We start from the raw sequence: 25,656 nt of genomic DNA, 5'->3' as shown, positions 1-25,656 counted from the left end.
TCTGCGAAGTGAGCCTACAGACTGTAGAGGGCTATCGAAGTGGGTTACAATTTAAACCAGTGTTTGCAAAAGACTTCTAAAATCCGCATCCAACTTGGGATAGCCGCCCTTCATCTTGCCCTCCTTTCGTTTTCTCTTTGGGCATCCCTCGCTCCCAACTTTCCTGTCTGCTTCTCCCAAGACAGACTGTCGCTGGAAGAAACTAATAGGTTTGACACGTCTGCCGTCCCAGGATGACACCACAGGCTACTGAGCTAACTGCAGTGCTGAGTGGCACTGCCACTTGGGGCGGAAGAACAGGGCGCAGGCGCAGTGAATCACTGTTCCCAAACTTGCACATTGCCCGGCTTGTTCTCCGCTTCAATTCCGGTCCCCACAGATCTGTTTCCGGGGCGTTGCAAGTTCGGCCCCTCCTCAGCTCTCACCCTCCTCTGCCCCAGGAGGGGGGAGCCGAGGGGGTGGGGAAGAGTTCGTTGTTTGTTTACACGATGTGAGCGGAAAGAGAGACCAATAAAGTTTATTCTGGAAACAAAAGGAAAAAGAGCCCGGGCGCCGGCGAGCGGAGCCGGGGGTGGGGGCGTGCGGCGGGGCCGGCGCCGAGCGGAGCGAGCAGTCGAGCGAGCGGCAGTTCCGGTGCCGCGGCGGCCGAGGCTGGGGCTGGGGCGGCCGGCGAGGCAGCGCTCGGGCCCGGCCGGGCCGCTCCGCAGCGGCGGGGGAGAGGGCCCGGGAGGCGGGCGCCGCGCCGCCCGCTGTCCTCTCCCTCGGCGCCGCCGCCGCCGCCGCCCGCGGGGCCGGGACCCGATGCGGCGGGAGCCGCGCAGCCTAGAGAAGCCGGAGCGTGAGTAGATGGCGGGGAGGGCGGGCTCCGGGCGGGCGGGCTCCCGGCCCCTCTCGTACCCGGCCTCCGCCCGGTCCTCCTCCATCGCGCGGTCGGTCGCAGGGAGGCCGGGAAGGGCACGCAGGGCCGCACTCCCCGGGGTCGGGTGTCGGCTAGCCCCGCCGCCCTCACTCTTGCCGGGCCTTCCTTCCCGGAGTCGGGTGTCGGCTCGCGGGCGCCTGTCTTCTCCGTGCCTCCCCTGCGATCCAGGGACCGTGCGGCCTCTTGTGCCGCTGGCGGACGGTGGCAGCCTCCGCTCTACGTGGGTAGATGGAGGACGAGCGGAGGGCTTGTGCAGCCTGCGTCTGTAGAGAACCGAGTAGACTGCAGCCCGAAGCTTGTGCCTCCACTGCGCCTTTGTGCACACGCGGGGCGTGGGCTCGCGGGACCCTGGGGAAACCGGCTTGGGTAGAGCCCAGGTAGCTTAGGTCTGGCCGTTGCCACTGCAACTTTTTGAACCACTTTGGACCATATTGGAGGCTAACCTCTTGGTATTTGTTGACATCGTGTGATGTCGAATCTGTGTGTTTAATGATGCGTTGTAAGAAAAGCCCTGGGCCAAAAAAATAAAATAAAAAATAAAAAAATAAAAGATACTGTGTTGCTAAATTAATTTGGACAAATCAAAACAGGGTGTTTCGATTGGTGGGCTCCCACTGCTAAGTGCCGTCCAAGAATTTACCACCATGTCTTTGAATTCAAGTAGTAAGGTATTTTTGTTTCAAACTAAAGCGTTGGGTTCTGGTTGACAGCGTAGATCACGATCTAAATAAACATCACGTGTTCTGGAAATTTTTAATTACCAGATTAACTGTTCTGCAGTATCCTCAGTCAAAATAATCTGAAAGGGTACGGTTAGTTTGGTGTTTGGGTTTTGTTGACTTTCAGCGTTTTTTTCCCCCCACCTCGTGTTGTGGGACTTTTTAAAGGGAGACAATAGGAAATATGTAATCAACCATATCTTTTTTTAAAAAAACTTGTTCATTTTTCAAAATAGTACTCGCCCATTAAAAAAAAAATCACAGAAGGAGTGATTGAAACAAATGATACGCGGTCAGAATAGTAGCATCCGAAGGGAAACAAAGTAACAAATGTTGTTTCATTGGTGTAGAGAATAATGCTTGAAAGTATTCCTGCTCAAGTGGAAGGAATTGAAAGTTGAATACACAGACACAAAAACATCGAGTTTATCTAAGGTTTTTAAAATTTCAAGTAAGTGGGGTGTAGATTAAAGAAATGTCATTGAGTATGAGGACCTTAGGAAAGCAGTGAGTTTGTGACAGCGTATTCCCTTGAGAGCTCCGTTTGTAGAGGACTGGTAACAGCACCTGCGTGTCCTAGAGGGTTTGCTTCCTTCCTACCATAAGGTCTTCTATCCCCAATCACCACTCCCTTCAGAAACCATCTAAATTTAGAAAGAGAATACTCATATAAAGTAGGCGGTGATAACTCTTTAAAAACAGCTCACTGTCTTAGTTTCCTCCACTGAATAGAGAGTTTAAACAGTTGCAGTCATGGACAGAGCCTTTGCTCTGTTGGTCTGTTTATTTGAAGAGATGAACTTAATCCTGTTTGATCTCTTTAGTAGCTCGAGTGGCATTAAAAGGATCAGTTCTTTCTATTTTACTGTTCTATATCTCGAATTCCAGAATGGGGCAATCTTTAAAGGAAGTGTTTATGAAGCACCATGAAAGATCTCCCCTCCACAAAAATACTTAGGATCTTTAAAATTATCCAGCCTCAGAAATCTTAGAATATCATAATTCGTTGTGTAAGGTATAGTCAAGTAGGGTTTTTAGAAAGTCTGATCTAAGTATTTTTTTAAACCTGTCCTACGTAGACAGAGCAATGTCTGTTTCCCTAGGAAGTGATATTCTAATGTGAGGTCAGACAGGTAGGGAGAGACTCACTGACAAAACCAGCGTTTGCTGACTACTTTGACTTCTGCCTTTAATCTTGTCTGGTCATTGCTTGGTTAGTAGAGCTGGAAACAGGGCCTGAAGAGGCTTAGTAAAGCTCACCTTTTATACTTCAGCTTTGCAGTAGTACGTGTACTTGCAGGGTGTTGTTTGCTTGGTTTTGGCTTATTTGGGGGAAGGATTGCGCGGTTAGTGCTGCTCTGAGCCGGGGGCTTGCAGTGCAGTTTATGGCTGGCAGCTGCGGTACTTTTGCCTTCACTTCGTGGGTCGCCAGCACCCACCGCCTTGCCTGGCTCTTAAAGCTTCACCAGGACTTTTCAGACATTTTTTAAAACTGTGATAGATTCAGATGTACGTCGTCTGACATGGAGCCAGACCTGGTTTTGTTGTTGTTTTAAAGTTGGTGAAAATCTAATGGGCAGAATTGTGGCGTCCTGTCGCTCAGGGCCCTGTCTGACTGACTTGGTCCTCCTCCTCCCTTCCCTCCCAGGCTGCAGCTCCCTGACCTTTCCTGGCTCGCCCGCTGGGCCAGTGCAGATGCACTTACTTGCTGCAGCGCTGGTCCTCAGTCTTGCCTCCCTGGCCCGCTACTCTCACCTTTCACACTGCCTCCTTTGACAAGTGCAGTTTGGGTTGGGTGTTCTTGCTTCCTGTTCCCATGGCATCTTGTCCCCCACAGTAGCCAGATTTCCTCACTGCATTGTCATGTTTGTCTGTGTCCTCCACCAGGATGTGAATTCCAGAAGGATGGGGACTGGGCCTGTCAGATACACACTCAGGCCAAAGCCAGTGACAGTAGCACATTGGAGGCAGTTGGGTGAACAGCACTTTGGTGATATTTCTTTATAATGTGTAATAATTCATAAGTATCAATTAAGTTTTTCTTGCTGCCAAGTGCATTTAACTTTTTTTTTTTTCCACTAAAAGTATGTATCCTTGAAGCTGCTGCTCACATGGATTTCCCTGAGAGACATTTGAAAGGTTATAAGTTACACCAAGCAGCTCTCCACTCCGAGCACACACATGCGTCCTGGCCCTGGGTCCACTGGACGGGAAACCTGGATGGAGACTCGCAGGCATTCAGATCTTCCTTCCCCCTAAATGTTGTGTTTCAGGGGACATCTTGAACTCTTCAGCCTAGACTGTTGGATGTTCTTTGTAGTACTCAGTGATCTAGCCTTAAAATTGAAGGCAGCAAAGATAGCCTTGAAATCTGATGTTTTCTAAACCTTGCTCCTGTCAGTGCTTCTGGAAGAACTAGTTTGGACAGAAGTCCTGAGCTGTGTAATGGGGGTGCTACTGCTCAGTAGAGAGGGTGAGTTCAGCTCAGATCCAGGAGAGTTTTTCACCGATTTAGTCCAAACAGTTCATTTCCATTAGGGAAGAAAGTACCTTTTCTAATCAGAATGACTGTGTCTGCATAGTCAGTTCTCTTTCCCACTTTTCTAACTGATGGAACTGCACGTGTGACTAGGGTCCCAAACTGTGGCTTTTGGTTTTGTTTCCTTAGCACCCCATTCAACTTGTAGACTCAGGTTTTGGTCAATCTGAATGGGAAACCGCTGTGCCTAGATAGCAAGTGCCAATCTGCTAATGCGTATGTAGCGTATGAAGTGATGAGGTCTCAGCTTCAGCAAAATAAGATTTGATATTCACAAGAAGGGGACAAATTAGAACTAACAGTGACTTACAAAATAAAGTCTCAAGGCCTTTGAAATCTCCTTACAAGTCCTTGAAGTTCAGGGACCATTATTGAGTAATTTCTAAGTATTAAAGGAAATACAGGAAGAATTGATCTCAGGGCTAATTCCTGAAGCTAGACACTAAGCATGTTCCCACTGTGCAGACAGAAAGTTCTGGGGAGAATCTTGTGAACTGCAGATTAAGAGTGCTGGTTAAGAGGAACTGAGGTATTTGCCTGTAACAGGTAAAAACAAGGCACCGTGACTGTGAAGCCTGAGGTCCACCCTGAAGCCACGATTGCTGTCGTCCGTAGCTCTATGTTGGGTATACTGTAACGGACCTCAAGGCTCAGCCTGAGGAAGGACCCTGGTTAAGGACCGCGTAGGTATTCGTCCCTCTGTGTGCCTGTTCAGTTCAGGGAGCTGTAAGGAAGAGTTTTAAAGTTGATGATGGAAGAGGTGGCTTACAGCAATGGCATCTTTCCCTTAAAGTCAGGTTGTCCAAATCAAGCTCCTTCTGTGGGGTGTGAAGAGCTTTGATTGCAGGAGCTGCAGAGATGGCTCAACAGTTAGCCTGTACTCTCTTCCAGAGGTCAGTTGCCAGCAACCCCTGTAACTCCAGCTTGGGCCAGATCCTCTGTGAGCATTAGCCCTTGTGTGCACATACTCACATGTAATTAAAAATAATAAAAATAAGTTTAAAAAATAAAGAGCTCTGGTCTCAGCGCCTGATACTCTAACGGCAGCTCTGTGTAAGTGGGGACGGACACCAGGACCTTTGGACTCCGTGCTCCTCTATAGTGTGTTCAGTATGGTGTGTTGCTTGCTGAGTCATTAATGTAGTGGGGAGAAAATTGAAGTGATTTCCCAAGCTCTGGCATAAAACCATTTAGGAAATAATATATAAGTGATTATTTTAAATTTATATCTAATGCTAGAATAATGTGTTTTCTATTTGGCCTAGAAATTTAAGTGCTTAGTTTTGGTAGTTAGCTAACAATCTGTCTAAACTATGCTCGTTGATGAACAGTTAGTTACCTTTCAGTAACTTTTAGCATGTAATTGGATTTGTAACGGGGAGTATTTCTGGAGACAGAAGCAGGTGGATCTCTTCATTCAAGGACAGCCTGGTGTATATATTGAGTTCCAAGCCAGCCAAAGCTATGTAGTAAGACTCTGTCAGGGGAAAAAAGTGATTTTAAAATTTGGGAGCATTTGAAAATCAAAATACCTTTCTTTATATTTCTATCAGTTAGTAGCTATATACTTGAAAAGGTAATTTTAAAATTATGCCAGTTGTAGGTCATCTATTCAGTGTATATGTGAAGTATCTCAGAAATACTTTAGGGGTGGAGAGATGGCATTGGTTAAGAATGCTTACTGCTGCCTTTAGGAGGCCCTCAGTTGGATTACCCACGCCCATGGATTGCACACAGCTCACAGTGCTGGGAGCCCCAGCGCTCTGGCCTCTGTGGGCATTTGCTCATGTGCACATAGCCACGTGCAGACTGCATACACAGCCTGAAAAGAAAGAGAAACACTTGTATAAGTTGTTGATGAATTACTATTTCTATTTCTGTCTGGAGGAATTTTTTTTTTAACAAAGATTGATAGTTTTAGGAAGGCTGGGCTGGGGAAGACAACACTGTGTCAGATTTCTGAGTGCTGGGATTCTGAACTCAGCTTTTAACTTGGCCAGGTGGCCTTAGATCTTGTTTTTTTCAGAGTGCTTATTCTTTACCTGGAAAATGTCTGACGTTCTTTACAGTTCACAGACCATGGACTCCTAGTACTCAAGGCCTGTGTCGCATTTCAGAGCGAGCAAACCACTCCCTAGAGGGAGTTTAGTTCTTAGTTCCTCTATTTTTAGGAAGCTTTAAAAAATGTATGGTTGTAAGTTTGCACATATTTGAAAGCTTTTATGTGAAAATCTGTGGCTGTCACTGGAAAAACCCTCCCTCCCTATGTCAGTAACTCTGGAAAAGCGAGCTTATAGAGGGTGTGGTCATTTCACAGGGAGCCGGTGACAGGCACTGAGAGAGAGTAGGTCACCAGTGTGTGCCAGTCGCCAAAGCAGGAAGCCAGGACACTAGTCACAGCACTCTTAATAGCCACTGAACATCAGCTCACTGCTAAAGACTTCTAGGAAAGTATGTCCCCTAGCTTCTCTTGGTAACCTGGTGGCACCGGGCAGTTTTGGATCTTGGAAACAAATCCAGAGGCACCGCAAGCTTTTCTAGGTCTCTCCTCTGTTGTGCTGACAGGCACATGGAAAGATGGCAACAGTCATTGCCCTCTGTCAGGCACGCTGCGTCTGCTGCGGACTGTTTCTGAATGCCAAGCTCACCTTCTGCCTGTGCTCTGTCAGTCAGCGAGCCTCTCAGGCAGTGCGATAGTTAGGCTTGTGTCAGTGTGCACTTGTTTTTCAGCATGCTAAGCTGATTTCTGTGGCTTTCTTTTCTTTGAGAGCTCTTACTTTCCGGTGTTTCTCATGATGGACTTGATGCCGATCAAGACCTGAGGCACCATTGGCTTCCACAGTTTACACTCTGCTGTTAGCCTGAGAGTGAACGGAGTGTTCTTTTTCTCTTAGGAAAGCTGTTGGCAGCTCCAAAAATGTTGGAGAGTTTTTGTTTTCTTTTTGCCAAATTAGCAAGTGTTCTATGAATCCAGGTTTATGAAATACTGACAGCATCAATTGTAAGGCATGTTAATGGGAAAAATTATGGGGAAAACACTGAAAGCTTAGACAGCTTTATCTGAAGTGAGACCATGTGTTGTGTAGCAGGGGAAGGAAGGGTCAATGGAGTCCTTGGGAAGGTTTCCTGAAAGCTCAACAGTCTTTTGTTATTTGCAGCTGATGCTCTCGGAGGCGCTGTGTAGAAGCATTTGTGAAGTGGGCATTTTGTATTGATTTTTCTAACTGTGTGCTAACTATAAAAGTTGAATGTGACTTTCAAAGCAGTTCGTAGCTTGCCTTTAGAGTAGGGATGAGGAAGAAGCCAAGCAGTGGTTCTTTACCGGGGTGACTGACTAGCTTTCCGGCTCCTTAGTAATAGTGTAAGGCTCCCAGGCCTGCCAAATTGTTTAATTAAAAATCTGAAAATTTATTACTCTGTGTGTGTGTGTGTGTGTGTGTGTGTGTGTATACAATCTAAGTTAGACAGGTGGGATCAGGGGACAACTTGATGAGTTGGTTCTTTCCCTTGTAGAGAGAATCTCTTGTAAGCTTTGTACAAGCATTCACCTGGGGCTGGAGAGATGGCTCAGCAGTTAAAAACATTGGTTACTCTTCTAAAGCACCAAGGTTCAAATCCCAGCACCCACTTGGCAGTTCACAGCTGTCTGTAATCCCAGTTCCAGGGGACCTGACACCCTCACAGATGTGCATGGAGGAAGAATACTAATGTAAATAAAAATTTTTTAAAAAACCATTCACCTGTCAAAACCCCCTATGGCCCCCAGCTATATTCCCTCCATGTTCTTAGGGGTCCTAGAGATTAAAATCAGATTGTAGGTTTGCATGGCAAATGCCTTTATTCACTGAGCCATCTTACCACTGACCACAAATCATTTTTATTTAAGTAGAGCTCATATACAACTTATAAAACATGGTTGAATATATTTAGTGGCAGTCTTTATTGAGGATAGCATACCAACTGTGCAGGTTAATGCACTTCTGCAGATGAGTTCTTTCCAGCCAAGATTAGGGTGAGTTATCTGGCACAGGTCAGGTACATAGAAGTCAGGACAACTTAGAAAGTGAGAGGAGAGCCAGAGGGGCTGCTTGGTTAAGAGCACCTACTCGAAACCAGAGGAGTGACACTGGGGAGATAATTTAGTCTGTCTCAGTTACATAGTCTCTGAGTGGTACATGCTTTCTCATTTGAAAAAAAACAACTTTCTTCACGCCACAACTGCTAGCATCATACAGGCAAGCATTTAGGAATGCCCAGCACACTCTGGGCATTTAGAAACAGCTCCTGGGCACTTTGAGAGTCGGGACCACATCTTATTCATTTATTTTGGAGTTGTGACATTGTGCAGTGAATTGAATTCTGTTCTGAGAATGTTGTGCTGGGTTCTGGCACTTGGTAGCTAGTGTATACTACTGTCTAATAAGCTTAGAATATTAGTCAGACTTCCTTTACTTAACTTGTATTCCATTAAAGCATTAACATTTTAATACTTGATAGGAGTGGAGAACAAGTGGACAGCAAGTACTTTCATTGTAGACTCGGCTTCCTGAGGCCAGGGTTCTCTGTCCTCTCCACCCCCACCCCAGCTAATACTCGGAGCAGCTCTCGCTTGGGCATCCGGCGTGTCCATCCCGTGTTCATGTACTAAAGTTCATAGTCGCGCCCTGTGGGCACATGCGGCAGGACTTATGTGCAGTTCTCATTGGATTACAGTCTGTATTAGAGACTGGATCTTGCATATGTAGGGTTTCTTCATTTATTTCATATACATGGACTAGATATCGCTAAACTTTATGGCTCCGTTACGTGAGAGTAAGGAAGGCAGCCATGTGCTTTATTCCATGTGTTTAATCTGCTTCCCTTTAATCTCTAAAACAGCTGTAGCACAACTTTCTGTCATGCCATCCCCTGGGATTAGTTGTGTTGTTGTGCTCAGATTTAAATTCTACAAAGGAGATGTTTCTGTTTGCTCACCTCACTTTGAGCAGTTTGGCCTATACTGCTCTTGATGAGATACACAGTCACTTTTCAGGGTTATAATCCCATGGTGGTTTATCTCACATAAGCCAGGCAAGTCTCTGTGCTTTAAAGTTGTTTATTACATACTTATGGCGTGGGGGTGTTAGGGGCTCATGGCCTGCCTTACAGATAGAGGTCAGAGGCAGCTTGCAGGGGTCATCCTCCTCACCAGGTGGGTACCAGGGGTCACTCAGTGTTGTCTGGATTCGTGGCCGAGCCGTCATCCCCTGAGCCATCTGCCAACCCAAACCTACATGCTTTTAAAAATTAAATATGTGCTATTGTTTTACATCAGTAATTTGTCATTATTACTGAATATTTTTCATTATCGTGTGGTTTAAAGACTGACTTTATTGATACTTTCAGATATTTTTACTGTTTATAGAACTGTAGAATTCAGAGACTAATGTGCATGTGCAGACAGTGTGACTTGGGACTGCCCCAGTACTAATGGCAGAGCATGCCTCCTGTGCCATTGTGACTGATGTAGGAATCGAAGTTTCTAACTTAGGCTGCCATGAAGATACACTTTTGTAGTTCCAGCATCTGGGAGGCTGAAGCAAGATCTGTTCAGTGCGCTCTCTCTCTCTCTCTCTCTCTCTCTCTCTCTCTCTCTCTCTCTCTCTCTGTGTGTGTGTGTGTGTGTGTGTGTGTGTGTGTGTGTGTGTGTGCTGCCTTTACCTGGACAGCACCGGACCGCACTCTGGCCTCTCCTGGCTTCCCCTTGTTTTACTCAGCTTTAGTTCCTGGATCAGCTGCCACCAACCCCAACCTGGCTTTTCTTTTCTTTTTTTTAAAGATTTTATTTAAGTATTTGAGTACATTGTAGCTGTCTTCATACACACCAGAAGAGGGAATCAGATCTCTTTACAGGTGGTTGTGAGCCACCATGTGGTTGCTGGGAATTGAACTCGGGACCTCTGGAAGAGCAGACAGTGCTCTTAACCGCTGAGCCATCTCTCCAGCTCTGGCTTTTCTTTCTATCCACCTTTACTCCAGGATCAACCGCCACCAGTCCTAATCGGAGACTCTTAAATCTGAGGATAAAAGACACTCACACACAGCCTTACTTTAATTGCCTACTAGGCACAATTGTTGGGCACAGCAATGCCCTTACTAATTTATTATCTCCGTTTCTCCCTCCACCCTAAACTTAGTGACTTGTTCCACCTAGTCACTGCCAAATATCCTTGGGCACCCCCCTGTAGCAGAGGCTGCAGGCCCTAGCTCTCCCCACCATCCTCACCCCCACCCTTGCCACCACCCCTACACCTTACACAATTGTTGCATTCTTCGTCCTCCAATGCACAGAAGAACCCCTTACCCCTTCCTTGTGTCTGCCTTTTCCTCCGGAGACTTGGAATCCCATCTGTCCCCACCCAGCAATTGGCCTGGCCTTCTTTATTGACTAATGAAAGACCAATAGGTGAACAGGGTTGGCATCAGAACTTCCCTGTACACATAGTAAGACTGATTTTTTTTGTTTGCTTTTAATTTAAATGGTGTCACAAGGAATTCCAGCTGAAATGCTATGAATTAATTAATTTTAATTATTTAATTCATTTATTACAAAAATTAATTTCTTTTGTTTTCAAACTGTATTCTAGAGAGAGAAAGAGGGACATGTGTGGATACGCATGTTCCAGTATGTGGAGGCCAGCGGTCAGTGTCAGGTTTCCTTGGTCATCTCTGCTTTTTCAAATGGTCTAATAATAATAACTATGTAGCTCTGGCCAGCCTGGAGACCCCAGAGAGCTGCCTGTGCCTTCCGAGTGATAGGATTATAGCCACGAGCCACTACATGTGGCCCCACCTTACATTTTTGAGATAGAGTCTCTCACTGCACCCTAGGGATCCCTCTCTCCTTCTGTCTCCCCAGTGCTGAAAGCACTAGTGTTCTGTCACCACACTGAGGCCGATTTTTAATGTGTGTTTATGGATCAAACCCCAGATCCTTCAGCTTGCACAGGGAGCACTGCCTAAGGCACTACCCCAGGCCCTCTTAGTAATTTTGAAGTCCTTCAAATCTAAACAATGTTATGAATGCCAGGAATGAACATAGTATAGAGTTCCCTTAATCTTCTCATTAGCACCTCAGTACATGTGTAGTCTTTCCATTTTGGAAATTAGGAAATTGGATTTCCACACTTAATCAGTACACTGAAATCTCATCACATTAAGTTTGCGTGAAATTATTTTAGTCACATGTGAAGTGGTAATGAAATGATAATTTAAATGTCACAGCCACATCCACTATTGAGTGTTTGCTTTAAAGTGGACATAAGATTACAGTGTGAATTTGTTGCCCATTTGATTGGTGTCCAGTGCCCAAGCACGAATCTCATGGTGTTGACTGTGACTTTGTCACTCATGTAACTTGCCTACAGTATAGTCTCGATTAGTTATATGATCTTGGGAGAGAAACTGCTGCTTAGGTTGGCTGAATAGTTTTGTTGGTCCCCAGGTAGCTTGCGGGTTTGGCTGTAGCATTTTGTGCGTGTGTATTCTTTGTGTCACCCACATGGACACTCAAACACACAGATAAATCCTTTAAATACATGTAAGTACAAAACATTGTCTATAAAGTGGTAGACAAACGCCATTAGCACTGTTTGTGGCTGGTTTAAAAGACTGTTTAAGGATAATAAACAAACCTGTTTTTGAGTAAGAATTTACTTTGAGACAACGTTGAGTGAGCATGTCTTGGGAACACAGAGTTTGTTGTCTAGAATGATGTGGTCTGCCTGGGATGTAGCAGCATAAACTTGGATAGTCACAGAACAAAAGACAAGCATAAATCACAGTATTTACCAACTACAGTTGGGAGGGGGCTGTTGAGTCCATGTATAGACTGCTCAAGGCTGATGGAAACCACTCAGTTGGTAGCCATTCACTGTATAACAGCACTTTCCCTGAGTCACCGCACACAAGTCTGCCCACCCCAGACAGGGATCCCATGACAGACCAAAGTGTGGATACCACCAAAGTCCAACTTGGTGGACCACTGAGTTTTATTAGTGTTACTTACAGAAGCAGAAATGACTCTAAGACAGCTGCAGGGAACTGGAGCACACTGTGTAACTTGCAGGCAGCTCAATGAGTTGGAGAGTCCTTTTCAAGTGAGTCTGATGTAACCCTTTTCCAGGCAACTGGTCTGAGAATCTTTGCAGCTTGGCTTGCCTGAGAGTCATCGCAGAGTTCAGCTTTTATTGTTTACTCTGGGAGGGAGGGGCCTAGTGAATTTGGTCAGTTTCAAGGACTTCCTGGAGCTATTTGCCTCCTGAGTTGTTTGCCTTTCTTTTAAGGAGCTTCCCTGAAGGATAGAATGTTTCAATCTCAGAGGAAACTGTTACACAATACCATTGTAAGATAACTTTAATTCTTGATAGTCAGGGAGTAAGGACTTCACAAAAGTGCTTTCACAATTTAGCCTGAGAAAAGATCACTTTGTATAAAGCTCACCCTTGGCTTGGCATCCTTGGTATTAAGGTGATCACTGTACCCGAGAAGCCTCATCACTCTTAAGGTATAGTGTGTATTTAGTTGTTTTCAGCACATGGTAAGTGATCACTGCACATTTCATATAGATATGTACAGTGGAAGTAACAACTTAGTATTAAAATGTAATATATGAAATACATGTAGCATTTAAAAGTATGTGTTATGTGTGATTGTGTTTACCTATCAGAATACACAAGCACAGATAACAGTCTGCTTTAACCATCTAAGGCCTTTTTTTTTTTCATTTTTAGGGTAATCCTTAGTTGCTAATCATAAAATATATGTACCATACAAAGTTGGATTGTCTTTGCTCTTATTTTATAGTTGTCTTTGTATTTAGCTTCTAAATTGTAGTAATTTGCTTTCTTCAGTACAGTAAGGCATGACTAAGAAGAGAGGTGGATACTAGGAGAGAAACTAGATCATTCCCATTTGCGGTGTAACTATTTTTAGGAACACTGGAGTCAACTGAGAAATCATTAGATTAAGAGTATAGAGTAACTCCACATAAAACAATTTAAAAATCAGTAATTCTCCTTTATGATTATAATAGTTGTTTAGAAATATAATAAATTGTAAAAGTAAGAGAAAAGATTATTTTAATGAAAAATGTATGTGTTGTAGTTAAGCAAACACTGTATGTATGGTAGAGGCACAGAATGTTCCTAGATGGGACATTCAGCTATTACAAGAATCAGTTTTTCCTGTTGATTTATAAGTATAGTACATTTTTTCCCTCTGCTGTACAGTGTTTCTGTTGCACACAGGCTTAATGCCTGTGCACCCAATCGGCACTTGATGTGAATGAAGTTCTGTAATGTGCATGGGTAGGTTTTACACGCAAACAAACACAGTGGCTTTCATGTGCATGTCAGGACGTGGGGGGGGGGCATACTCTAGAGAGGAGCTGGAGTAACATTTAGGTTTTTCTTATAATGTCTCCACGTCTCTCATGTGATCTTTCTCTGTTATAATGTGCTAACTTGCCTAAATCACTGCTTCTCAGTAGCAGTGCCCAGTTAGTTGAACTGACTGCCAGGTTTGTGTGTTGCTTAATTCCTCCTGTCTCTCATCTCATAATAAATGCCCCCTTAGCCCTATACCGTGTTCTTGGATTGTCTCACCCAGGTTTTGCTTCCTGTCTTGTTGAAGTTTCATAGCATTGTCAGAGTTGTCAGTGTGGTACCTGGAGGAATTTCATGAACAAGCTATCAGGAATAGGTCGTCCTACAGAAGAAAGTCAGGGAGACAGGCAAACCTCAACTATCAGGTGTGCCTGCCTGACCTGACACTCAGTGACCAGGGGACCTGCATGGCTCCTACTCAGATAGACTTCATGAGAATAACCACAGGAACTCTTCATTTACTTGGAAGCTTTTTACTTCTAAAGTCTTATTACTTGCTTTAGCAAGACATTACACAGGTAGGAAATTTAGAGAAGATCTAAATTCCCCAGATCCTCAAAATTCTAACCCAACAGGTCTGCAGTGGTGGGAAGGGTTTTAGCGAGTGTGCCTTACATAGGACTCCAGGCCAGGATGTGAAGGAAGCCAGCGTGGGGTAAGGTGCTGTGTCTGTTAGTGCCCCTGTTCCTCACAGACTGGCCTTCACCCACTTCAGTGAGCTCATGCTCTGCCTTGCTCTCACAGAACAAACAGCCTTCCTTCTGTCTGGCCACTCTGAACTGCTTCAGGCGTACTCAGGCCTTTCTGGCCCTGAGTTCCTGAGGCTTTGCTTCCCAGTGTCTTAACTGCACCTTCCAAGGAGCTTGTCCACCTGGCCCTGTGGGTCTCGTTTATATATAATCTGTGTGAGATTCCTGAATGCACTCAGGCAGGCAAGTTCTCCACAGTGTTTCCATGGATTTGGAGTCATACATGCTAAATTACACTCATTTATTTGCATCTCTTCACTAGACTTGAGGGCCTCTGGAGGTTGGTATTGCATTTTATTTAAAATCTTGGATGTTGTCATTAAACTGCTGCAAAATCATTGCACAGCAAATGTTTTTTCAGACAAACTGTTTGGTAAGCAAGTCAGGGAAAAAGTGCATAATCCCATTTTTTAGGGATGAAAATAAAGTCTGGAGCAATTATCTGCTTCTTGCTCCCCAGACTTGTAAGTACAGGGACTTGAACACAAAACATTTCTGATTTCAGTCTTCATAGGAAACACTATTATTGTAAAATTAATCTTTCTTTTTGAGCATTTTTCTTAATGGCTTTCAGATAGTATTGTATTTTGTTTGAGTAGGAGATATTTAGTAAAAATATTTTTTACCATAGTCACACCTTACAAAATAATGCTTGTTGCTCTAGGATAGGAGTGAGTGTTGAGTGTGATACTGAGCTGTTTGCCCGCTTCTTTCACACTTGGTCTTCTCTACTCTGCCTGTAATGTGTGTTTGTTTCTTTGACAGAGCAGTCTATATGCTCAGTACTGGAATGTCCGAAAATAATTAGTCTGAGCTGACATTTACGTATGAAAACCTCCTATTCTGAAGCACTTAAAGCAAAGGCCTTCATATGTGCACATTTTCAAGTGGGCATCTCAAGCTTGCTTTTGTAGCCTGGCTGAAGACTCTGTTCCCAAGGTGCTGACAGAAATCAGAGGCCAGCTGTGGAATGAGATCCTAGGAGCCTAGAGGACATGTAGCTGTGGTTTAAGCCAAATGCTAGCAATGCAACATTTAGTAGCATCTCCTTATACACTGGAACCAAAACCAAGAAAATAGAAGTTAGGAACCCATATTTTGAAATAAGCAAACACTGGAAAATTGTTCTATCTTAAAAGATTTCCAACAGAGTTCCTCAGTACCTAGAAAGATGCATAAAAAATAGATACCCGTTCACCCTCCCCAGTATTTGGGGAAGGACATGCCCAGTAAATAACACACTTGCAGCACAAGCATGAGGATGGGCCATGAATCCAAAATCTGGTCTTCAAGCTTACGGGGCAAGCAGTTTAACACAGCCATTTCCCAGGCCCTCTTTCAATGTTTAAGATGCTGAATTCTCCATTTCCCAGAATACCAACTCAGAACTCCTAATTGCTTCCTGTGTTACATTAATTATGCCCAGTTTTCCCTACCCAGTCCTCTTTCACTAACTCTTTATACTGACAAGGAATGATGTTTTGTTCTTTACCCATTCTGAAGTCTTTGTTTTGATTATAAGAAGATTTTAATAGCCAGAGTGAATAGTATTTACATTTAGTGTATAAAATGTTTCTGTTTACAACCAAATGGAATATCGTTGATGGATTTCTCCTCTGAACCACATTTAACATTACAGTAGTATTCTTAGTGGTCAGGTTTATCTTTTCATAGACACCACATAGAGCTCAAAACTGCTGGTGTTTTTGTTTGGTTTGTTTTTCATTTGAAACATGATTTTATTTAGTTTTAGGGCTCTTTCCTCCTAAAATTCCCATTTATTTGCCTTTTTTCCCCCTAAAATTGCACACATTCTTCAACATGTCCTTAGAACATTTTCTACTTTAGTTATGCAGATTTTGTCTTCTCTGTCTTCTAGTTTGGACTTACTATATTTTATAGTTAGTGTGAAATATAGCTGCTTTTCGTCCATTCTTTACTTAGGTTATTGACCACTGTGTTAGTTTCCACTAGTCCCAGTGTGTGGTATATCTCTTTCTTAGGCTCCACCTTTAATTAACTTGAGGCCGTTTTCTGATTCAACTTGGGGATTGGTTTAGGGGAAATAAAGCTTGGGAACCTCATTGTCCAGAAATACCCTGCTTGTTTTTCCTATTATCATGATAGTTTGCTGGGCATAAAATTCCTGGTCTGGCTATTTCCAGCAGGTTCTAATTGCAGCGGTCTTCTGCCCTGTTGCTGCCAGTCAGGTGTTCATTGCTTGTCATGTCTCCTAGAAGCTGGTCATGTGTTGTCTGATCTAAAAAAAACAAACAAAAGAAACAAAAAGTTTCCTTTTGTTGTACAGAGTCTTTCCCTTTAATGCCTTGTACCAGCCTTACTTTTTGGCGTTCTGGGGAATAACAATTGTTTGTCCAGAGCCTTTCTTCATTTGTTTCTATGAGGCTGGGATAACCTTAAGAGTTTTTTAATTTGGAAAGTCTGATAGGTGAAATGTTGTATCATTTAATTTGCATTTGTAAATGAGTAAAGATGAGGTCTGTCTCAGCCATGGCATTGCTTCTCTGAACTCAGTCCAAACTCTGTGTGTCTCATTACTTTCTACTTCTGTTAGTTATGAGGAGCAGTAGCTTTTACTTGTTTGTACTTTGTTTTTCCTTTAGTATGTCACTCCTCATGGAGCAGTGTTTATTTCCATATGTTGTTACATTTGTTCCTTTTTATTTTAGTTTCATTTAGGAAACTCTTTTTTTCATGCATATTGAAAAGCATTATCATGTTTTCTGGCAGTGTTTACATGGTTTTATTTTTACACAATTTACTCAGAGCAGTCTTTAGTTTAATGTAAAGTTAAATTAAAAAAATCATTTCTATTTTCATATTTTGAAACAGTCTCACACTATAGTCCAGGCTGGCCCACCAAGCTTGGGATTACAAGCACACCCCACCCCACCATGTAGGCCCAGCTGAGCACTACTGCTGTCCCTCCAGTGTCTGGCTAGTTCTAGGTGGTCTTTTCCTTTTGATTTGAAATGACACATTATATCTTTTTATTTGCTTTAAAGCATTGTTTTAATGTTTATTTTATCTTCAACTATGTGTCTATGTGTATATAAGTGCCAGTGCTCCTGGAAACCAGAGGTATTAAATCTCCTGGGGTTGGGGTTACAGGCAGGTCTGAGCTACCTGATGCAGGCGCTGAGAACTGGGTGCTGGTTCTCTTCAGGAGCAGTACTCACTCAGTCTTTATACTGTGTCATCTCTCCAGCCCCAGTCACTGTATCGTGATGGTGGAGGAGGAAGAGGTGGTGGTGGTAGGTAGAGGAGGAGGTGGTAATGGTGGAGGAGGAGAGAGAAGGAGAGAGGAGGAGGAGAAGAGAGGAGGAGGAGGAGGAAGAGGATGCAGATGCAGTATCCTGCTGTGTTGCCCAGGCTTGCTTAAGATCTTTCAGACTGAGCTACCAAAGTGTCTGGAACTACAGACAACCTCAGGCCCAGCTTGGTTGGAACTGTATTTGATCACTATATGGATTGTACTTTTGTTACAGTCTTTAATCTCTGGCTAGATTGTTCTCCACACTGCTTCTATTTTTTTTTCTTGTTTTCTTTCCATTTTTTTTAAACACTGGTGACAGCATGATTAATTCTACAAATATTATTGTTTATTGTATATGCATTATATCAGTGTATAAATCATCTTGGGGAGAGTTGATGTTTTTGTAAATTTATATCTTCTGGCTCAGAAATGTATTTTTATTTAGTGTTCTGTGCTACTTTATAGCATCTTATTTATCTATTTTTATTCATTTGTTTGTTCCATTATAGTCTGGCTGGCCTGGTATTGTATAACCCAGGCTAGCCTCTGATTGTTGGTGGTCTCCTGTCTTAGACTCCTGGGCAGTGGTATTAGGGGCATACAGTTCTTCATCTTAAAGGAGTAAAAAAGTCCAGTGGCTGGTCAGTTCTGCCAGAACCACTGATCAACAAGTAGTCATGTTGCTTCAATTAGAGATGCCTGGCTCTTCCTGTACAAATAATTAAATAATTAGCCTTACACACACACACACACACACACACACACACACTTTTCGTGTGAGTCTCTAAGATATGTTAAAGCTGACTTGTCAATTTACTCTCCTATCAAACATTTGGTATACTAAACATTATTGTGGAACTCCTTGTATAGAAATTGACATAAGCAATATGCACTCAGAACTACATACCAGCTTCACTGAAAGCATTATTTATGCTAAAGAACTGGCTTGAGAGCATGAGAGCACGCACGCACGCGCACACACACACACACACACACACACCTTATAAACACTAAACAGAAAGCTGTTCCTGGACTTAGTAAATAACAGGTGTTCCGTAACAGAGAACACAAGTTCCTGTCAAGAGTGCAGTTCAAGAGCAGCCGGCAGCAGAGCCTGTGTTTGTGTACAGAGCTGCTGTTTACAGGTGCTCCGTCCCAGGCGCGGCTGTCTCTTGACTGCTCTTTCATATCCTCCCCAGTGCACCACATGTGTGCCCGGTGCCCACAGAAACCAAAAGACGGCATCTGACCTGGAACTGCAGTTATAGACAGTTGTAAACTGTCCTTCTGTTGTTGGAAATCTGGCCCCTAGAAGGGCTGCCAGGTTCTTAACTGCTCAGCCAGCTTTCTAGCTTCAGCTCTGATACTTTTCAATTTAACATCAAAGTCTTGGAGCATAGACAAAGAGTGCAAGTTATTTGCTAGTATGTTAATCACTTACCTATAGTCCAGTTTTTCAGTGGAGTCCTTGTTCCTATCTGTCTTAGGGTTTCTATTGCTGTGATAAAATATGATGACCTAAAATAGCTTGATGGGAGGAATGGGTTATTTCACACTTCCACACCACAGTCCATCACTGAAGGAGTTAAAGAGAGACACTGTAGGCAGGAAACTCAGACAGAAGCCACGCGGGAGTGCTGCTTACTGGTTTGCTCCCCGTGGCTTTCTTACAGCGCCCAGGACCACCAGCTCAAGGTTAGTACCACTCACAGTGAGCTGGGCCTTCTCACATCAATGTTCAACCAAGAACATGCACTGCAGGCTTGCCCCCAGACCAGTCTGGTAGGGACATTTTCTCAAATAACTCTTTAACTTGTGTCAGGTTGATATAAAACTAGCCAGCAGTGAGAAACCTTGTTAGCAGTCTTTTCTCTCTTTGTATCTAGCCTTGTAAGCTTCCATCGGAGCCATCCATGAAACTCCACTTAACAGCACTCTTGGTTTCCTCCAGCCAGTTTCTCCAGACTTTTCTGAATCTCTCCCATAAACCACTTCCAAAACCTCTAGGTCATGTGTTGTGTAGCTGTTTCCTTGGAGATTGAAACATTTCATTCTGCAGGGAAGGTAAACATTTCAAAGGAGCAGTCCCTGAAACTGACCAAATTCTCTAGGTCCCTCCCTGCCAGATTAAGCAATAAAAGCTGAGAGTCACTCTCAATCAGACAGAGAGAACAGAGCTGCAGAGAAGTTCTCAGACAAGCCAAGCTACAGACTTGATACCAGACCAGCCACCAGGAAGAAGCAGAAACCAGCCAAGATACCGTGAAGCATGTAGATCAGCTAAGGCACCTGGAAATGATATTCTTCAGTCTCTTGAGCTGCCTGCAGGTGCTGCAGTGGGCTGCAGGTTCCCAGTTTTCTGAGCTGTCATCCTTGCTGGGGTGGGCTTTAGTGATGCAGCTGTCTGTGAGTCATTCTGCTCCTGTAAGGAACCCCTCACTCATATTCCTGTAAGCAGCCCCAATACAACTCATTGGTTCATCAAGTTGGACTTTGGAGGTATCTCTACTTTGGTCTGTCATGGGAGATCCTTATCTGAGGTGCGTGGACATGTGTTATATGTCCCTAGGAACAGTTTTGCTCCACAGTACCGGGTATCATGTGGCCCAGCAATACATCTCACTTTATGACATCATCAGAAGTCCAGCCTTTGTTAGCTTGACATCTTAACATGTCTCTGTACACCGTCCTTATTCTTCAAATAAAAGCCGTAACAAGTCATACTTATACAACGAGGACATCCTTATTTCTATAACTAGACACATGGCCAGAGTTCCTGTGTTTAATTCTGGTGTTTAAATATTTCTGAGGAGGCTTTCTATTCACCTCAGATAGAAAGGGCAGCTACAGATCAGAGAAACAATTTCATCCTCATGCAGCTAGTGCTAAGCCAGTGAGCTGCTTCCAGGAATACACAGGATGCTGAAGCATGAAGGCCACCAAAAGTTCAAGACCTGTGTGAACGACATAGTCATTTAAGGCCATTCTGGTCTAAATGGTGAGAACTTGTCTCCGAAAGCCACATAAAAATGGAATCTGAATTTTGCTGTCAAGTCTCTTGAGAGTTTCAGCTTTCAACAACCTGAATGCTAGCTTTCTAACAGCTAACCTTTTACAAGCTTACTTTGCTCTTTGATCAACTAAAAATGGGCCCAGGACACTGGGAACTCATTATTTTCTCTGGTTTCTGAAAAAGTTTCTTTTGCTGTAAGCTGCATTTGTAACTTTTCTTTTTTGTTTATATTTGTTTTTGGAATTATTTGTGAATTATAGACGCCAAGCCTTTAGTACATGTTGCATAATGTGCTTTCTCAGGTCCCAAGGACTTTTTCATTTGGATCTATGGTCCAGACCACTGTCTTCGGCTTTTAATTAGTAAAATTATCTATCATTTGGCCTTAATATAAAACTGTAGCTTTCCTTTATATAAACAACAATCAATCATATAATAATGGAAGATAGGAATCCAATTACAAAATCTACAAGTCTTGTGTCTAGACATAAACTTAGGCCACAGCAGAACATACATGGACAGACCTTTTTCATTAGGCATGGTAGCACACAGCTATAATCCCAGCTCTTGAGAGGTAGATGCAAAAAAAAAAAAAAAAAAAAAAAAAAGGAGTTCAGGGCCTGTACTACATGTAGCTTATGTATTATTATGTAGCTAACTATAATGGTTTTTAAAATCCTGAGGGGACTGAAGAGATGGCTCAGTTGTTAAGAGCATTGGCTGGTCCTCCATAGGCGAGGGTTTGATTCCCAGCACCCACATGGTGGTTTACAACCAAACGTGACTCCAACTCCAGGGGCATCTGATGCCCTCTTCTGGTCTCTGTAGACCAGGACACAGATTTTGCACAGACGTGTGCGCCTCCCCTCCCCCCCCAGGCAAAATACCCATACATGGAAACCTTTAAAAATTGTTTTTAACTGCTGAGGAAGACTTAGATAAGTAGAAATGCAAACTTGGCTAATAAACTGCTTGGTAAGATAGTTAGTCCAGGCTGGGAAAGTAGTTCAGAAGTTAAAGCATGTACTGTTCTTCCGGAGTACCCAAGCTTGTCAAGGTGGCTCATACCCCCTTTAACTCCCAACTTCAGGGGCCTCTGGGATCTCTGGCCTTTTCAGGTGCCTTGCAGTCAAATGCACATCACACACACACACCTCTGTCTATCTGATTTTAAGTCTGTTTCCTTAAATGGCTATAAATTAAAATATTCTCACTTATAGTATCAACTGGTTCTGTTTGGCCTTTGTTTCTATGTGTAACAAAGCATTTCTGCAGTTTACTTGGATGTGACATGAAAGGTAGGTACAATTGGCATGGTAGCAAATGGGAATAGATATGGAAGAAAAATGGTCCCTGTTCACACTGACAGAACACACTATAAAGGGAAAGGTAGATCCTGTAAGACTAGAGCTCCGGGTGGTTGAGATGAGGAAGGGTCAGGCCAGTGACACAGCATGCTTTGAGTCTGTGCCCTCTGTGTGCTTCAGCTGGGTAACTAATCACATACCACTTTCAGTCAGCCAGTTGTAGTAATAACACAGGAAATGAACTGTGGAGGGGAGCAACAGAGTACTATGCATTCTGGGATTTTTGCCTTAGTTTATCCTGCTTACCTAAAATGAGGAGCCCTACTTACTCTCTGCCTGTCGGAAATCCTTTTCCTTGTGTAAAACACATGCATGAGTACATCCCTGAAGGAAGGGTTTATTTGGGCTCACAGTTTGAGGTTCTATGTCCGCCATGGGTGGGGGAGACGATGGCGGTAAGAGTGTGGGACAGCTTGTCATGTCCTGGCATAGAGCCAGGAGGCGGGGATTATTGTTAGTGTGCCGCTTACGTCTCTTCTTTATTTAGGCTGGGGACCACGGCCCATAGAATGCACTTCTAGGATGTTTTTCCTGTCAATTATTTAATTAGAAAAATCCCTCACCAGAGCTTGGTTTCTATAGTGATTCTAAATGCTATGAAGTTGACAGTAAGGTTAACAGTCAAATAAACTTCATTCTATAATTACTATATTTTGCTTCATAGATTGTGGTAGATTGTGAGATAAAAGCTAGAACTCTATATAAGAACACACACACACACAATAGTTTTGGTTTTTGAGACACGTAGTCTTAGCTATCCTGGAATTCCCTCTGTAGACCATGCTGACCAAACTCAGAGATACACTTGCCTCTGCCTCCCAAATTCTGGGATTAAAGGTGTATGCTACCTCACCCACTTGGCAGCACCTTTTAGAATTGTCTAAGGATTGCTTGTTGAACGAGGGACAGCTCACCTCTCTTTCTGGCCTAGTAGTGATTAAAACAAATAAACAAAACATTGACTGTAGCTCAGTAGCAGAGTACTCGCTGAGCCTATGAGAAGCCTTGCACCCAATCTCTAGCACCACAAAAACAAAAGAAGTAATGGACGTGCTGTGCTGGAGACCGACCGTGTGCTATCTGTCTTAGGGTGCTTCAGAGGCGTTAGTGCTTTGGGCTGCTGTTGGAAAGTGGGGGGTGGGGGGACTTCAGCAACTCTGCTTTTCATTACCCCCAGTGCAGCACCTTTAACCGTTTTATTTATGGACGTGTCTTTTAGAGGAAGTGTAATATATGAGCCTAGACAGTTTGCTGCTGTTTATCCTGGAGCTGTGGACTGAACCCAGGAAGGACTACCCACATGATGACTACACTGTGCCAAAAGTTTAACCAGAGCTACCTTCCTGAGCTGGTCCCTACCCAGGGGAACATCTAGCATCATGGAAATAAGTGTTTAGCATTAGACTGTTTTGCATATGTATCTTTGTAATATGTGCTCATATAGGGAGAAGAGCCAGAATTTTGTCCTGGAAAGATGACATCCTGACAAGAAAAGAACAGTATTGAAAATAGCCAGGCTGAGACCATCTTCCTGCCATCACACACCAATACAGAGGACAGTGACAGCAACAACGGGCAGAGGACAGCCCAGAGAATAGAAACATTCTGTTCATTTTTCTCAGGAATTTCTTGGCCAAATCGATGGGATTTAAATACTAAGATTCATGTACTGATCAATGAAAAATTTTTCATTTTTTTTTTTTAACTCTGGGCTAATGACTCATGTTCTTCTCAGAATTGTGCTCTTGTGGAAACTAAAGCACAGATGTACATACAGCTCTGTCATTTGGGCTGTTGTAATAGCATCATTGTGGGTAGACTAGGGATGGGTCCTGTGGATCCAGTTATAATAAAGGAGCCGAGACTGAGGTCTCTGATTCTAAAAGACATTTAAGCAAAAACAAAGTAATTATTGTAATTTGGAGGATTATACAATGAATAGAAACTATCAAGTTTTTTCATAATTTTAAAGGTCTGTATAAAGGTATATCTTTTTATTTTTTATTTTTTATTTATTATTATTATTATTATTATTTTGTCATACTAGGGAGTAAACCATGGGCCTAGAAGCCTGCTCTGCCAGCACTCTGTCATTGAGGTGTGTGCTGGAATTAACACTGGAAATATTTTAGAGAGCGCGCACATGTCCTTTTGTAAGCTTTAAACTTGGCATGTGATTATCAAATGGTAACGATACCACATAATCTGTCAGATCATTAATAATAGCTAGGTGAAGTTGAATAGTTCCACTTAAGCTTTAATACTGTCATTAAAGAATGGAGTTTTGAATGTGCTCTTGATGTAGGACAGGTTCCATGGTTTGTCTGTATTTGACCCCTCTTCTGGTGTGTCTGAAGAGAGCAACAGTGTACTCATATACATAAATAAATAAATCTTAAAAAAAAAGATGAAAGTATCCTACTGACATGACCATAGTGGGGATGCTTAATGACGGCGCCACCAGTCATTAAGGTGCAGAACTGTCATTTCAAAATAAGCAATGCATTGTCCATTAACAAGGCCCAATAACAGTAAACATTAGAAAGGGAAATTAAAAAGACTCGTCTCCACCTTGCTGCTGCTGTTATTTATAGAGCTGCTCACACCTGGCTGTGCGATGCTTGTCCCAGCAGTAAGGCCCCACCCTCTGGCTGCACCACCGTCTGTTGCTTTGCTTGCCCAACAGTTCCCTCCATCACCTCACATTTGCTCCAGTGAAATGCCTGCGGGTAGAAGGATCGCTAGTTGGTCAATAGTTGTTTGCAGTTGAGTTTTCAGTCATAAATAACTTGATAATCTGTCACTGCCAGGAAATGAGGCAGATGGCAGGTAGTAGAAATCTATGCTTCAGAGAAACTTTGTTGTTTTGTTCTACACAATCTTACTTCAAACTCATGGTCCTCCTCCTGTAGGCTCCACAGTGTTAGGATCATAGGCATTTACCGACACACCTTGGCCAAAAGAGAGCAATTTTAAGAAATACGTAATATTGTTATTCTTGAAAGTTTCATACATATACACAATGTATTTTGATCATATTCATTCCCCTTCTCCTTCCGGACCCCATACCCAATGCCCCCCAATCCCTTTCAGCTTCAAGTCCTCTTATTTTAGGTAACTTACCAAGTCCAGTTTGTGCTGCCCATATACACTCTTAATACTGGCCAACCAACAAAGAAACATGGTCTACTTACCAGAGGGCAACACTTTTAACGATAACCAACTCTTCCCTCCCCCAGAAGCCATCAAGTGTCGATCGCTTCTCAACTAGGGGAGAAGCTGTGAGTCCCTCTCCCCTCTGCTCCCCTCTGCTCCCCTCTGCTCCCCTCTGCTCCCCTCTGCTCCCCTCTGCTCCCCTCTGCCAGAATGTTTGCTGGCCTGATCTTGTGGAGGCCATCGCAGCGGAGAGGAGTTCCTGAGATCAGTTGGCCTGCGACACTGCTTCACTTGACCTTTGGCTCTAACAGTCTTCTGCCCACTCTATGATTCAGACGTCTCGTTTGTAACTGAGCCGCCTGTGCACACTTACTCTCTATACGTTGATCACTTGTGAATTTCTGCATAAACCACTCCCACTGCACAAACAAATTTCACTAAAAAGGTTTGTGAATTGCACTAATCTGTGGGTATAAGGTATACCAGTTTAGA

General features: G+C 43.4%; 1 protein-coding gene across 1 annotated transcript in view; it reads left to right on the top strand.

Moving 5' to 3' along the window:
* Nucleotides 1–411: 411 nt before the first annotated feature.
* The window catches only part of Pik3ca (phosphatidylinositol-4,5-bisphosphate 3-kinase catalytic subunit alpha), a 67,156-nt gene continuing 41,911 nt past the window's right edge, over nucleotides 412–25,656 (top strand). The window contains exon 1 of the mRNA XM_052180663.1: nucleotides 412–838. The gene's annotated coding sequence lies outside the window, so the exon portion shown is untranslated. The remainder of the gene's footprint in view (nucleotides 839–25,656) is intronic.

Source organism: Apodemus sylvaticus, chromosome 4, assembly GCF_947179515.1.
Source record: "Apodemus sylvaticus chromosome 4, mApoSyl1.1, whole genome shotgun sequence".
Taxonomy (NCBI): domain Eukaryota; kingdom Metazoa; phylum Chordata; class Mammalia; order Rodentia; family Muridae; genus Apodemus; species Apodemus sylvaticus.
The sequence above is the reverse complement of the archived record's forward strand: the minus strand, read 5'-3'. Positions and strand labels throughout refer to the sequence as shown.